A 16,418-nucleotide genomic window follows, 5' to 3' on the forward strand; every position below is an offset into this window, starting at 1 on the left:
TCATAATGAAGTTGAGCAGCTTTAGAGGGCCTCCAGCCCTTAGCAAGGACCAATTATCGTTCTACTGTGCCTAAGAGGATTGAAGCTACATCAGTGGTCAGATGCCAAGGATACACTAGTATCGGGAAACAGAAGAGAAACAAGCAGTGACAAGGTTTTCCCACTCCTTTTCTTTGTTGCTTAGGATTGAGCGGAGCCGGCCACGACATTGCAGCAATGGAAATTTTATTAGTTTGGCAAGCAGACATCTTCCTAGGGTCAGGCTGGATCTCCAGACGGTGCTAAGCAGTTGCTGGAGACAAGGCTTCCCAGGATTTCTCCTGCACAATGGGATTCCAACATCTCTAATGATAACAGGCATACTTTACTTTGAGCGGAACAGCCGTCACTTACAAGCTTCCCTGACTTTTTCACTACCTTGTCAAACCCGATCCTTCCTGGTAACGTCTTTCATATCTACTGCTCTTTGCCTAGAGACAACCGACCCTTCCAAGATCGGGGACAGCAGCATCCACCAATGACAGCGCCGCCTCCTGGGAGCGCAAAACTTATAAACAATAGAGACATCACGCAACAATAATCCGATACAACGTGTGGTTCTGCTTCATCCGGCCATTATTTCAGCTTTAACTGCTTTATTGATATATTCCACAAATTCAAGCACATAGTTCGTATCGCTCCCGGACGGTGCGATGGCTGTAGACTTTCCCCTGTGATCCTGTATGTCTTGGATAGAAATGCAATTTTATTAATAACCAATAAAACATTTTCAATCAAAACTTCTGCTTGTTCAGGTTGCTTTGAGAAGTGCTATTCTCAGTGTGTGACGGCATCTGTAATAAACCTCCTGAAATCTGTTGGTTAAGTTTTGCAATTTACCTAAGGTTAAGGGTTCACACAGGGCTGATTTTCCATGGTAATTCCGTCTGGAATTTCGCTGCGGCAAATCTGCCTGCGGCCGCTAATCCCGACATAAGCTAGTCATATGGACGAGATTTCTCTGAAATCTTGTCTACACGGGACGGTGAATCCATTGCGGCGCGGATTTGCCGGCCGCAGCATGTCCAGTTTTTTTTTATGTTGTGGCTGCACGCTCCTCTATGGGAGCACTGGCTGGAACAGAAAAGCGTGTGACCAAGCCGCTCCAAAACCCCCGGCAGAAATCTCGCAGTTTTTCGCTGTGGCCAAACCGCAAGATTTCCGCCAGGAATACGCCCTGTCAGAACCCAGCCTTAGTGTGCTTGGACTAGTTGACAGCGGTACAGGTGAAACCACTGGTGGCCTCTGATCTAGGAGTGCGCCTCCACCTTCTGCAGTGCATACTGCAGTACACTCACTGCACTACATACAGATACAGTAGTCAGAACTATTTTGTTAGAAACCAGGGACTTTAAAGTTCAGCTTTTAAAAAGTCAATGTGGTCACGGTTTTATGGAGCAAAGACCCAGGAATCTTCTCATCAGGTGGAAAAGTTTGTCACCTTTTGGCACACTTCGCATACAAATGTCACGAGCCTTGATAAACAAGTATAGCAGCTGATGACTTCAATTCTTCAGCCATGACTACAAAATGATGGACACAAAAGGACAGATGAAGTTATACTGCAGAAACAGTGAATTGCCTCATCCATATAGGTGGCTTATAAGTACAAGCTATACATTAGGTCACATTTATTATGGGTGTTGGGGCAGAATTCTGCTGTAAATTGGAAGTGAGAGATGTAACGTGTTTTTTGTGCTAATCAATAGTAAATTTGTCTAAATAGATTTTTGGTGGAAATTTACTATTGATTTGCACAAAAAACAGATGTTACATCTCTCACTTTACTTTTCTAAAGTGTCTAGAAAAGAGGGCTTAGTTTGTAAATTGAATTTAGAGATATTGATAACAGCACTTTTTAAAAAGTCACAAAATCTGTTGCACTCTCACTCCAGCAGCTCTGATGGTGTACAAAGTAACTTTGCATTTCTAGACATATTCAAATGTATCAACATCATGCAATATTTGATAAACTTGTCGTATTTTAAACTGGCGAAGGGAATAAGGGCACCAGTTCACGGCAGTGATTTCGCCGGTGGTAAATCGCTCGTGAATCACGCCATCTGAAGCTTTCCATAGCATTACTATAGAAAGCGCCGGCCCCGTGTCCACGAGCAGAGAATCATTGCGATTCTCTGCTCGCAGCTGGCAATTCGCAGCATGCTGCGAATTGCCCCGATTCTCTGCGGTCAGCCTATCTAATAGATTAAGCTGATCGGCAGAGATTCATCTGCGGCTCCTGCTCCCGGTCGGTGGCTCCCAGGGCGGAGATCCTCCTCGGGATACCGCAATGCCCGTGGACAGGGGGCCTAAAAGTATGTCAGAAAACTGGCATCAAAAATTGCCTTGATGATAAAGTCCCTCCAAAAAAGAAAGTGTCTAGGGCATGGAGCAGCAGACATTGAGCTTGGGGGAATATCTATCTATCTATCTATCTATCTATCTATCTATCTCATATCTATCTATCTATCTATCTATCTATCTATCTCATATCCATCTATCTATCCATCTATCTATCTCTATTGTATTACTATTGTAACCGTGGTTCTGTAATTTTTGGACTTTTGTCTTTCTGTATTTCCCCTGTTTATGTAAGTGCTGCGGAATCTGTTGGCGCTATACAAATAAAGATTATCTATCTATCTATCTATCTATCTATCTATCTATCTATCTATCTATCTATCTATCTATCTATCTATCTATCTATCTATCTATCTATCTATCCCTCTCATCTATCTATCTATTAGAGATGAGCGAGCACCAAAATGCTCGGGTGCTCGTTACTCGGGACGAAATTATCGCGATGCTCGAGGGTTCGTTTCGAGTAACGAACCCCATTGAAGTCAATGGGCGACCCGAGCATTTTTGTATATCGCCGATGCTCGCTAAGGTTTTCATTTGTGAAAATCTGGGCAATTCAAGAAAGTGATGGGAACGACACAGCAATGGATAGGGCAGGCGAGGGGCTACATGTTGGGATGCATCTCAAGTTCCCAGGTCCCACTATTAAGCCACAATAGCGGCAAGAGTGCCCAACCCCTCCCGAAAACTTTTACTTCTGAAAAGCCCTCATTAGCAATGCATACCTTAGCTAAGCACCACATTACCTCCAACAAAGCACAATCACTGCCTGCATGACACTCCGCTGCCACTTCTCCTGGGTTACATGCTGCCCAACCCCCCACCCCACATGACGCAGTGTCCACAGTGCACACCAAAGTGTCCCTGCACAGCCTTCAGCTGCACTCATGCCACACCACCCTCATGTCTATTTATAAGTGCGTCTGCCATGAGGAGGAACCGCAGGCACACACTGCAGAGGGTTGGCACGGCTAGGCAGTGACCCTCTTTAAAAGGGGCGGGGCGATAGCCCACAGTGCTGTACAGAAGCAATGAGAAATATAATCCTGTGCCACCGCCATCAGGAGCTGCACACGTGGGCATAGCAATGGGGAACCTATGTGCCACACACTATTCATTCTGTCAAGGTGTCTGCATGACCCAGTCAGTCTACGGTTTTTTATAAATAGTCACAGGCAGGTACAACTCCGCAATGGGAATTCCGTGTGCACCCACAGCAAGGGTGGCTCCCTGGAACCCACCGGCTGTACATAAATGTATCCCATTGCAGTGCCCATCACAGCTCAGGTAACGTCCGATTAAATGCAGGTGGGCTTCAGCCCACACTGCATGCCCCAGTCAGATCAGGGTTCTTTAGAAGTGTACACATGGAGTTACAGCTCCGTGTGGACCGACAGCATGGGTGGGTGCCAGGAAGCCACCGGCGGTACATAAATATATCCCATTGCATTGCCCATCACAGCTGATGTAACGTCAGCTTTAATGCAGGTGGGCAAAAAATTAATTGGATTACACTGTAGGCGAGGGCCCCAAAAAATTGGTGTACCAACAGTACTAATGTACCTCAGAAAAATTGCCCATGCCCAACCAAGAGGGCAGGTGAAACCCATTAATCGCTTTGGTTAATGTGGCTTAATTGGTAACTAGGCCTGGAGGCAGCCTAGTTAAAATAAAAATTGGTTCAGCTGAAAGTTTCAACGCTTTAATGAACATTGAAACGTATAAAAATTGTTTATAAAAATTATATGACTGAGCCTTGTGGGCCTAAGAAAAATTGCCCGTTCGGCGTGATTACGTGAGGTTTCAGGAGGAGGAGCAGGATGAATAGAATACACAGATTGATGAAGCAAAAAGGTCCCCGTTTTTGATGGTAGTAGAGAACAATGCTTCCATCCGTGGGTGCAGCCTACGTATTGCTTAGGTATCGCTGCTGTCCGCTGGTGGAGAAGAGAAGTCTGGGGAAATCCAGGCTTTGTTCATCTTGATGAGTGTAAGCCTGTCGGCACTTTCGGTTGACAGGCGGGTGCGCTTATCCGTGATGATTCCCCCAGCCGCATTAAACATTCTCTCTGACAAGACGCTAGCCACAGGACAAGCAAGCACCTCCAGGGCATACAGCACGAGTTCAGGCCACGTGTCCAGCTTCGACACCCAGTAGTTGTAGGGGGCAGAGGCGTCACCGAGGACGGTCGTGCGATCGGCTACGTACTCCCTCACCATCCTTTTACAGTGCTCCCGCCAACTCAGCCTTGACTGGGGAGAGGTGACACAGTCTTGCTGGGGAGCCATAAAGCTGGCAAAGGCCTTGGAGAATGTTCGAATGCCTGCGCTGTACATGCTGCCTGATCTCTGCACCTCCCCTGCTACCTGGCCCTCGGAACTGCACCTTCTGCCACTAGCGCTGTCGGATGGGAATTTTACCATCAGTTTGTCCACCAGGGTCCTGTGGTATAGCATCACTCTCGAACCCCTTTCCTCTCCGGGTATGAGAGTGGAAAGGTTCTCCTTATACCGTGGGTCGAGCAGTGTGTACACCCAGTAATCCGTAGTGGCCAGAATGTGTGTAACGCGAGGGTCTCGAGAAAGGCATCCTAACATGAAGTCAGCCATGTGTGCCAGGGTACCTGTACGCAATACATGGCTGTCCTCACTAGGAAGATCACTTTCAGGATCCTCCTCCTCCGGCCATACACGCTGAAAGGATGACAGGCAAGCAGCATGGGTACCCTCAGCAGTGGGCCAAGCTGTCTCTTCCCCCTCCTCCTCATGCTCCTCCCCCTCCTCCTCAACGCGCTGAGATATAGACATGAGGGTGCTCTGACTATCCAGCGACATACTGTCTTCCCCCGCCTCCGTTTCCGAGTGCAAAGCGTCTGCCTTTATGCTTTGCAGGGAATTTCTCAAGAGGCATAGCAGAGGAATGGTGACGCTAATGATTGCAGCATCCCCGCTCACCATCTGGGTAGACTCCTCAAAGTTTCCAAGGACCTGGCAGATGGCTGCCAACCAGGCCCACTCTTCTGTAAAGAATTGAGGAGGCTGACTCCCACTACGCCGCCCATGTTGGAGTTGGTATTCCACTATAGCTCTACGCTGCTCATAGAGTCTGGCCAACATGTGGAGCGTAGAGTTCCACCGTGTGGGCACGTCGCACAGCAGTCGGTGCACTGGCAGATTAAACCGATGTTGCAGGGTCCGCAGGGTGGCAGCGTCCGTCTTGGACTTGCGGAAATGTGCGCTGACCCGGCGCACCTTTCCGAGCAGGTATGACAAGTGTGGGTAGCTTTTCAGAAAGCGCTGAACCACAAAATTAAAGACATGGGCCAGGCATGGCATGTGCGTGAGGCTGCCGAGCTGCAGAGCCGCCACCAGGTTACAGCCGTTGTCACACACGACCATGCCCGGTTGGAGGCTCAGCGGCGAAAGCCAGCGGTCGGTCTGCTCTGTCAGACCCTGCAGCAGTTCGTGGGCCGTGTGCCTCTTCTCTCCTAAGCTGAGTAGTTTCATCACGGCCTGCTGACGCTTGCCCACCGCTGTGCTGCCACACCGCGCGACACCGACTGCTGGCGACGTGCTGCTGCTGCTGACACATCTTGATTGCGAGACAGAGGTTCGTTGGAGGAGGAGGAGGGTGGTTTAGTGGAGGAAGCATACACTGCCGCAGATACCAGCACCGAACTGGGGCCCGCAATTCTGGGGGTGGGTAGGACGTGAGCGGTCCCAGGCTCTGACTCTGTCCCAGCCTCCACTAAATTCACCCAATGTGCCGTCAGGGAGATATAGTGGCCCTGCCCGCCTGTGCTTGTCCACGTGTCCGTTGTTAAGTGGACCTTGGCAGTAACCGCGTTGGTGAGGGCGCGTACAATGTTGCGGGAGACGTGGTTGTGCAGGGCTGGGACGGCACATTGGAAAAAGTAGTGGCGACTGGGAACCGAGTAGCGCGGGGCCGCCGCCGCCATCATGCTTTTGAAAGCCTCCGTTTCCACAAGCCTATACGGCAGCATCTCCAGGCTGATCAATTTGGCTATGTGCACGTTTAACGCTTGAGCGTGCGGGTGCGTGGCGGCGTACTTGCGCTTGCGCTCAAACAGTTGCGCTAGCGACGTCTGGACGCTGCGCTGAGAGACATTGCTGGATGAGGCCGAAGACAGCGGAGGTGAGGGTGTGGGTGCAGGCCGGTAGGCACTCGTGCCTGTGTCCTCAGAGGGGGGTTGGATCTCAGTGGTAGGTTGGGGCACAGGGGGAGAGGCAGTGGTGCAAACCGGAGGCGGTGAACGGCCTTCGTCCCACCTTGTGGGGTGCTTGGCCATCATATGCCTGCGCATGCTGGTGGTGGTGGCTCCCCAGCTGATCTTGGCGTGACAAAGGTTGCACACCACTGTTCGTCGGTCGTCAGGCGTCTCTGTGAAAAACTGCCACACCTTAGAGCACCTCGGCCTCTGCAGGGTGGCATGGCGCGAGGGGGCGCTTTGGATTATTCGGTCTGGCTCTGCCTCTACCCCTGGCCACCGCACTGGCTCGGCCTGTGCCCACACCCTGACTTGGGCCTCCGCGTCCTCGCCCGCGTCCACGTCCTCTAGGCCTACCCCTACCCCTCAGCATGCTGTATTACCAGTAGTGCAGAAACAGAATGCTGTAATTAAATGTGCCGCTTACTGGCCCTTGGTTGGAGGCTGACTTCGCTTACGGAACGCACAGCAGAGGCAGGAAAGAATTTTGCGCAAGCCTGCTGTAACACTTAGCTGGCTGCGTATGAATTAGGACAACTACCCCCAGCAGAGACCCAGTACACTTGTGTACAGGAATACAGCGGTCATGTAAGAGGCAACACAGAGGCAGAAAAGAATTTTGCACAAGCCTGCTGTAACACTTAGCTGGCTGCGTATGAATTAGGACAACTACCCCCAGCAGAGATCCAGTACACTGAGGACGGTCATAGGCAGCCCAAATAGATTTTTTTCCCCAAATGTTTTTGGAAAGGCCCACTGCCCATATACACTAAATATGTCTTCTGTCCCTGCCTCACCACTTCTGGTCCTGGACAATGTAAAATTACTGCAGGACGCAATGCTCTGCACAGCCGATATACAAAAAAAAAAAAAAATGTGCAACACTGCAAAAAGCAGCCTCCACACTACTGCACACGGTTAGATGTGGCCCTAAGAAGGACCGTTGGGGTTCTTGAAGCCTAAAATAACTCCTAACACTCTCCCTATAACAACTTCAGCAAGACAGCACTTTCCCGGAACTATGTCAGAATGCATCTGTGGCGAGCCGCGGGAGGGGCCGATTTATATACTCGGGTGACACCTGATCTCGCCAGCCACTCACTGCAGGGGGGTGGTATAGGGCTTGAACGTCGCAGGGGGAAGTTGTAATGCCTTCCCCGTCTTTCTATTGGCCAGAAAAGCGCGCTAACGTCTCAGAGATAAAAGTGAAAGTAACCCGAACATCGCGTGGTACTCGTCACGAGTAACGAGCATCTTGAACACGCTAATACTCGAACGAGCATCAAGCTCGGACGAGTACGTTCGCTCATCTCTACTATCTATCTATCTATCTATCTATCTATCTATCTATCTATCTATCTATCTATCTATCTATCTATCTATGCCCATTCAGACCTGCAGTATTTTTAATATTTTAATTATAATTTTTTAAAACTGGATTAGAAGAACAATATACTTATTATCAGTTAATGTTTTTTGAACAATGTTAAAAACGAACTCATTACTTTTGTAATCAGCTTTAATGATGTCACTTAAATGCCATTACTGTACAGGTCAAATAAGTAGTTAATAGAGATGAGCGAGCACCAAAATGCTCGGGTGCTTGTTACTCGAGTCGAACTTCCCACGATGCTCGAGAGTTCGTTTCGAGTAACGAACCCCATTGAAGTCAATGGGCGACCTGAGCATTTTTGTATATCGCCGATGCTCGCTAAGGTTTTTATTTGTGAAAATCATGTTGGGCTGCATCTCAAGTTCCCAGGTCCCACTATTAAGCCACAATAGCGGCAAGAGTGCCCCCCCCCCCCCTCCCAACAATTTTTACTTCTGAAAAACCCTCATTGCAAGGCATACCTTAGCTAAGCACCACACTACCTCCAACAAAGCACAATCACTGCCTGCATGACACTCCGCTGCCACTTCTCCTGGGTAACATGCTGCCCAACCTCCCGCATGACCAAGTGTCCACAGCGCACACCAAAGTGTCCCTGCGCAGCCTTCAGCTGCACTCATGCCACACGCTGGCCTCATAGCCACACCACCCTCATGTCTATTTATAAGTGCGTCTGCCATGAGGAGGAACCGCAGGCACACACTGCAGAGGGTTGGCACGGCCAGGCAGCGACCCTCTTTAAAAGGGGCGGGGCGATAGCCCACAATGCTGTACAGAAGCAATGAGAAATCCAATCCTGTGCCACCTCCATCAGGAGCTGCACACGTGGGCATAGCAATGGCGAACCCATGTGCCACACACTATTCATTCTGTCAAGGGGTCTGCATGCCCCAGTCAGACCGGGGTTTTTTATAAATAGTCACAGGCAGGTACAACTCCGCAATGGGAATTCCGTGTGCACCCACAGCATGGGTGGCTTTCTGGAACCCACCGGCTGTACATAAATGTATCCCATTGCAGTGCCCTGGACAGCAGAACTAATGTCAGATTAAATGCAGGTGGGCTTCGGCCCACATTGCATGCCCCAGTCACACTGGGGTATTTTATAAGTAGACACAGGCAGGTACAACTCCCTATTGTGAAGTCCCTGTGGACCCACAGTATGGGTGGCTACCTGGAACCCACCGGCGGTACATAAATAAATCCCATTGCAGTGCCCAGCACAGCTGAGGTAACGTCAGGTTTAATGCAGGTGGGCTTTGGCCCACACTGCATGCCCCAGTCAGACTGGGGTTCCTTAGAAGTGGACACATGCAGTTACAACTCACTGTGGACCGACAGCATGGGTGGGTCCCAGGAAGCCACCGGCGGTACATAAATATATCCCATTGCATTGCCCATCACAGCTGAGGTAACGTCCGATTAAATGCAGGTGGTCTTCGGCCCACACTGCATGCCCCAGTCTGACCGGGGTTTTTAATACATAGACACTGGCAGGTACAAATCCCTAATGTGAAGTCCCTGTGGACCCACAGCATGGGTGGCTCCCTGGAACCCACCGGCGGTACATAAATATATCCCATTGCATTGCTCATCACAGCTGAGGTAACGTCAGGTTTAATGCAGGTGGGCTTCGGCCCACACGGCATTCCCCAGTCAGACTGAGGTTCTTTAGAAGTGGACACATGCAGTTAGAACTCCTTGTGGACCGACAGCATGGGTGAGTCCCAGGAAGCCACCGGCGGTACATAAATATATCCCATTGCATTGCCCATCACAGCTGAGGTAACGTCCGATTAAATGCAGGTGGTCTTCGGCCCACACTGCATGCCCTAGTCTGACCGGGGTTTTTAATACATAGACACAAGCAGGTACAAATCCCTAATGTGAAGTCCCTGTGGACCCATAGCATGGGTGGTTCCCTGGAACCCATCGGCGGTACATAAATGTATCCCATTGCAGTGCCCTGCTCAGCAGAGCTAACGTCACATACAATATAGGTGTGCTTCGGCCCACAGTGCATGCCCCAGTCAGACTGGTAATATGTACCTTAACAGTAACCGCGTTGGTGGGAATGTGGTGGCAACTGCAGACCTAGTGGCGTGGTTTTATTTAGTTGGTTTTCGGAATGTGGCCAGGATTAAGTGGACCGTGGTGGGGGGGGATGGTGGGGGGGCTCTCTTGTTGTGTCGGTAAAGGTGAAATTCTTGGACTGCCACCAGACGGACCAATGCAAAGGTATTTGCCAAGAATGTTTTCATTGTTGGAGGAGGAGGGAGAAGTTTTTGAGGCACTACGTGTCCTCTCCACGTGTCCGTGGTTATATGCACCTTAACAGTAACCGCGTTGGTGGAATATGGCCTCGCCACCATCATGTCTTTGGGAAGCCTCCGTTTCCACACCCCAGTGACATAGCATTAGCAGCGGTATAGGTAGAGCCCAGAATTAGTAACATTTCAGCGGTAGCATTATGGACAGGCCCCAGTAACATATCACTAGCAGCATTATAGGGGGAGCACAGTATTAGTTTCATTTCAGTAGTAGTAGCAGTCCAGACAGGCCCCAGTAACAATTCCGAGGCAGCAGTATAGGGGGAGCACAGTATTAGTTCCATTTCAGTAGTAGTAGCAGTCAAGACAGGCCACAGTATCATTCCCGTTGCAGCAGTTTAGGGAGATAACAGTCTCTTTCACATTTCAGTAGTTGCAGTATAGACAAGGCCCCAGTTACATTTATGTTTATGTAGCAAAAGTGTAGGCCAACCCCACACACCTTGCTGTACCATGAGTGCAGGCGAAGCCCATAAAAAAAATTACTAGGATTACACTGTAGGCGAGGGCCCAAAAAAATTGTTGTACCAACAGTACTAATGTACCTCAGAAAAATTGCCCATGCCCAACCAAGAGGGCAGGAGAAAACCCATTAATCGCTTTGGTTAATGTGGCTTAATTTGTAAGTAGGCCTGTAGGCAGCCCAGTTAAAATAAAAATTGGTTCAGGTGCAAGTTTCAACGCTTTAATGAGAATTGAAACGTATAAACATTGTTTACTAAAGTCATATGACTGAGCCTTATGGGCCTAAGAAAAATTGCATGTTCAGCGTGATTACGTGAGGTTTCAGGAGGAGGAGCAGGAGGATGAATATAATACACAGATTGATGAAGCTAAAAGGTCCCCGTTTTTGATGGTGATAGAGAACGATGCTTCCATCCGCGGGTGCAGCCTACGTATTGCTTAGGTACGGCTGCTGTCCGCTGGTGGAGAAGAGAAGTCTGGGGAAATCCAGGCTTTGTTCATCTTGATGAGTGTAAGCCTGTCGGCACTTTCGGTTGACAGGCGGGTACGCTCATCCGTGATGATTCCCCCAGCCGCACTAAACACCCTCTCTGACAAGACGTTAGCCGCAGGACAAGCAAGCACCTCCAGGGCATACAGCGCGAGTTCAGGCCACGTGTCCAGCTTTGACACCCAGTAGTTGTAGGGGGCAGAGGCGTCACAGAGGACGGTCGTGTGACCGGCTACGTACTCCCTCACCATCCTTTTACAGTGCTCCCGCCGACTCAGCCTTGACTGAGGAGCGGTGACACAGTCTTGCTGGGGAGCCATAAAGCTGGCAAAGGCCTTGGAGAGTGTTCCCCTGCCTGCGCTGTACATGCTGCCTGATCTCCTCGTCTCCCCTGCTACCTGGCCCTCGGAACTACGCCTTCTGCCACTAGCGCTGTTGGATGGGAATTTTACCATCAGTTTGTCCGCCAGGGTCCTGTGGTATAGCATCACTGTCGAACCCCTTTCCTCTTCGGGTATGAGAGTGGAAAGGTTCTCCTTATACTGTGGGTCGAGCAGTGTGTACACCCAGTAATCCGTAGTGGCCAGAATGTGTGTAACGCGAGGGTCACGAGAAAGGCATCCTAACATGAAGTCCGCCATATGTGCCAGGGTACCTGTACGCAACACAGGGCTGTCCTCACTAGGAAGATCACTTTCAGGATCCTCCTCCTCCTCCTCCTCAGGCCATACACGCTGAAAGGATGACAGGCAAGCAGCATGGGTACCCTCAGCTGTGGGCCAAGCTGTCTCTTCCCCCTCCTCCTCATGCTCCTCCCCCTCCTCCTCCTCCTCCTCAACGCGCTGAGATATAGACATGAGGGTGCTCTGACTATCCAGCGACATACTGTCTTCCGCCGCCTCCGTTTCCAAGCGCAAAGCGTCTGCCTTTATGCTTTGCAGGGAACTTCTCAAGAGGCATAGCAGAGGAATGGTGACGCTAATGATTGCAGCATCGCCGCTCACCATCTGGGTAGACTCCTCAAAGTTTCCAAGGACCTGGCAGATGTCTGCCAACCAGGCCCACTCTTCTGTAAAGAATTGAGGAGGCTGACTCCCACTACGCCGCCCATGTTGGAGTTGGTATTCCACTATAGCTCTACGCTGCTCATAGAGCCTGGCCAACATGTGGAGCGTAGAGTTCCACCGTGTGGGCACGTCGCACAGTAGTCGGTGCACTGGCAGATTAAACCGATGTTGCAGGGTCCGCAGGGTGGCAGCGTCCGTCTTGGACTTGCGGAAAGGTGCGCTGACCCGGCGCACCTTTCCGAGCAGGTCTGACAAGCGTGGGTAGCTTTTCAGAAAGCGCTGAACCACCAAATTAAAGACGTGGGCCAGGCATGGCACGTTCGTGAGGCTGCCGAGCTGCAGAGCCGCCACCAGGTTACAGCCGTTGTCACACACGACCATGCACGGTTGGAGGCTGAGTGGCGAAAGCCAGCAGTCGGTCTTCGTGGGCCGTGTGCCTCTTCTCTCCTAAGCTGAGTGGTTGCAGCACGGCCTGCTGGCGCTTGCCCACCGCTGTGCTGCCACCCCGCGCGACACCGACTGGTGGCGACGTGCTGCTGCTGACACATCTTGATTGCAAGACAGAGGTTGCGTAGGAGGAGGAGGAGGAAGGTGGTTTAGTGGAGGAAGCATACACCAGCACCGAGCTGGGGCCCGCAATTCTGGGGGTGGGTAGGACGTGAGCGGTCCCAGGCTCTGACTCGGTCCCAGCCTCCACTAAATTCACCCAATGTGCCGTCAGGGAGATATAGTGGCCCTGCCCGCCTGTGCTTGTCCACGTGTCCGTTGTTAAGTGGACCTTGGCAGTAACCGCGTTGGTGAGGGCGCGTACAATGTTGCGGGAGACGTGGTCGTGCAGGGCTGGGACGGCACATCGGGAAAAGTAGTGGCGACTGGGAACCGAGTAGCGCCGGGCCGCTGCCACCATCATGTTTTTGAAAGCCTCCGTTTCCACAAGCCTATACGGCAGCATCTCCAGGCTGATCAATTTGGCTATGTGCACGTTTAACGCTTGAGCGTGCGGGTGCGTGGCGGTGTACTTGCGCTTGCGCTCAAACAGTTGCGCTAGCGACGGCTGGACGCTGCGCTGAGAGACATTGGTGGATGGGGCCGAGGACAGCGGAGGTGAGGGTGTGGGTGCAAGCCGGGAGACGGTCGTGCCTGTGTCCTGAGAGGGGGGTTGGATCTCAGTGGCAGGTTGGGGCACAGGGGAAGAGGCAGTGGTGCAAACCGGAGGCGGTGAACGGCCTTCGTCCCAGCTTGTGGGGTGCTTGGCCATCATATGCCTGCGCATGCTGGTGGTGGTGAGGCTGGTGGTGGTGGCTCCTCGGCTGATCTTGGCGTGACAAACCTTGCACACCACAGTTCGTCGGTCGTCTGCACTCTCAGTGAAAAACTGCCAGACCTTTGAGCACCTCGGCCTCTGCAGGGTGGCATGGCGCGAGGGGCGCTTTGGGAAATAGTTGGTGGATTATTCGGTCTGGCCATGCCTCTACCCCTGGCCAGGAAACAATTTTGCGCATGCCTGTAGTGAGACGTAGGTGCGTAGGACTGAGCTAGTGGAATTCACAGAGCAAGTTCTAGTTTTTATAGAAAATACTTTCGGGTATACATAATGTATTGATTAACGTTTATTAATTTTTTTCAGTGGGGCAATGGGAAAATAGCTATTTCACCAGTGCGATTTATTTTTCTGGTGTAAATGTTTTATTCTATGGGTCATTATGATCATGACAACACTAAATTAAACATATTTTTTTCTACAAAAAGACTTTTATCTGCATGTAATATATCAATTACATGGACTGTTTTTATTGTTCTTTTAATTTTTTTCTATAGAACAGTGCAAGGGAGAAAAAAACTTAAATTTGTTTTTTTTTTGTAAAATGCTTAGATAACACAGTTAGCAATGGCTGCATCATCTGAGGGGTTAAACAATGTAAAGAGGCGACTATAGGAACAAGTGCGCATATTTGCACTCCTTTTCTGGGGAAAAAGACCCTCTTATGTGAGAATCAGAAATCAAATATGTGTCATAAGGGGGGATGATTACATGTAGAACAGGCCATGTTACCCTCCCCTGGGAAAGGGGGACAGACAGGAGACTATCATAAATCATTCTACCTGCTCATCCATGCTGCCCCCTTCGCTCCACACACAGATATGACAGCTGTAAATTCACTATTCCCAGCTCTTTACAATGGCTAAAGCTTTGGTTCTATCGGTGCTACTCACATGCTCTTGGGGTCAAGAATCTATAAGTATACGATCGGCAGCACTGATAAAACTGAAGCTACAGCCGTTTGATATAAAACAAGCTCAGTTTGTTCAAAATTGTAATCAGTGGCATAGCTGTAGGGGGCGCAGTGGTTGCAATTACAACTGGTCACCTAAGTCATGGGGGCCCAATGGCCCCCTTTATCACAGTTGCTGCTTTGCTCTATCTAACCTGGATATAGCATGGCAGCTTAGTAGTGTAGTCGGCTAGGCACGCTTGCTGCATTGGGTCCAGCAGCATTAGCGATAATGATGACTTCTGATTTGGTGCCATATTAAGTGGACCCTATGATTATTTCAGAAGTCCCTGTTCTGCTCCTGTCCACAGTAGAAGAGACAGGAGCAGAGGTCGCCGGATCAAAGGAAGCTCCGCACAGCCCGCTCTTGTTAGGCACTTTTATGCTTATGCACCATGGGTGGAAGTACAGTAAGTGCCACTACTTACTGTATTTGCCTTCTGTGTATATGTTTATAAGCTTCTGTGAGTGTATGCATATGTCTGTATATATGATATAACCAATACAATGGTGAAATACAATGCAAGCTGGTGTGTTTTTTTGTTTCTTTTTAAGGAAAATGTCACATTTTTTGGATGCTGTCACACGCGGTTTTACTTGCGCATTTTTTTTTTTAAAGCATGTAGTACTGCGGTGCAGCTCTTAGTCTTGCGGCACATTGCTACAATAAAACACACTATGTATAAAGATCATAACAATTTATCCATTACTTTTGATTAAAGTATCCATAATTGTAGATAAAATGGATTTTTGGTTTATGTAGAACAGCAGTAGAGTGCTCAGGGTGACATCTACCATAAGGCTGGCCCTGGTTTGGGAGAAGTGCGGCTGTAGACTTTGAGGAGCACAGAGGGGCTCTATTACTTTGTGGTAGCACAGAAAGGGCTCTGCGTTACTTTGTGGGGGGACTGATACTTTTTGAGGCTTTAAAAAAGGCACTACTACTAGCAACACCCCCAGTGGCCAGAGCTGCATCAGAGGTGACTTAAGAGACCCAGCGAAGTAGCAGAAAGTCCTGGGTGGACCATGGTCAGCCACGAAGAGTGTGCGTTTGTGTAGGGGAAGGCCCATGCTGAACATTTTGCATCCAGGCTTGTGAGCCTTTAGCTATGCCACTGACTGTAATGTCCCTTTCCTGTAGAATGGGTTCTGATGGGGGTAGATGTAGGGGGTTAAAGGGGTTGTCCCGAGGCAGCAAGTGGGTCTATACACTTCTGTATGGCCATAATAATGCACTTTGTAATATACATTGTGCATTAATTATGAGCCATACAGAAGTTATAAAAAGTTTTTTACTTACCTGCTCCGTTGCTGGCGTCCTCGTCTCCATGGAGCCGACTAATTTTTGGCCTCCGATGGCCAAATTAGCCGCGCTTGCGCAGTCCGGGTCTTCTGTGTTCTTCTATGGAGCCGCTCGTGACAGAGAGCGGCTCCGTGTAGCTCCGCCCCGTCACGTGCCGATTCCAGCCAATCAGGAGGCTGGAATCGGCAGTGGACCGCACAGAAGAGCTGCGGTCCACGAAGCAAGAGGTTCCCGGCGGCCATCTTCACAGGTAAGTATAGAAGTCACCGGAGCGCGGGGATCAAGGTAAGCGCTCCGGTAAGCTGTCTGTACGTCCCTGCATCGGGGTTGTCTCGCGCCGAACGGGGGGGGGGTTGAAAAAAAAAAAAACCCGTTTCGGCGCGGGACAACCCCTTTAAGGAGTCACATATAAACATATACTATATAATTGCATATAAACATATACACTATATAATCTGGTAAAATAAA

Source organism: Eleutherodactylus coqui, chromosome 2, assembly GCF_035609145.1.
Source record: "Eleutherodactylus coqui strain aEleCoq1 chromosome 2, aEleCoq1.hap1, whole genome shotgun sequence".
Lineage (NCBI taxonomy): Eukaryota > Metazoa > Chordata > Amphibia > Anura > Eleutherodactylidae > Eleutherodactylus > Eleutherodactylus coqui.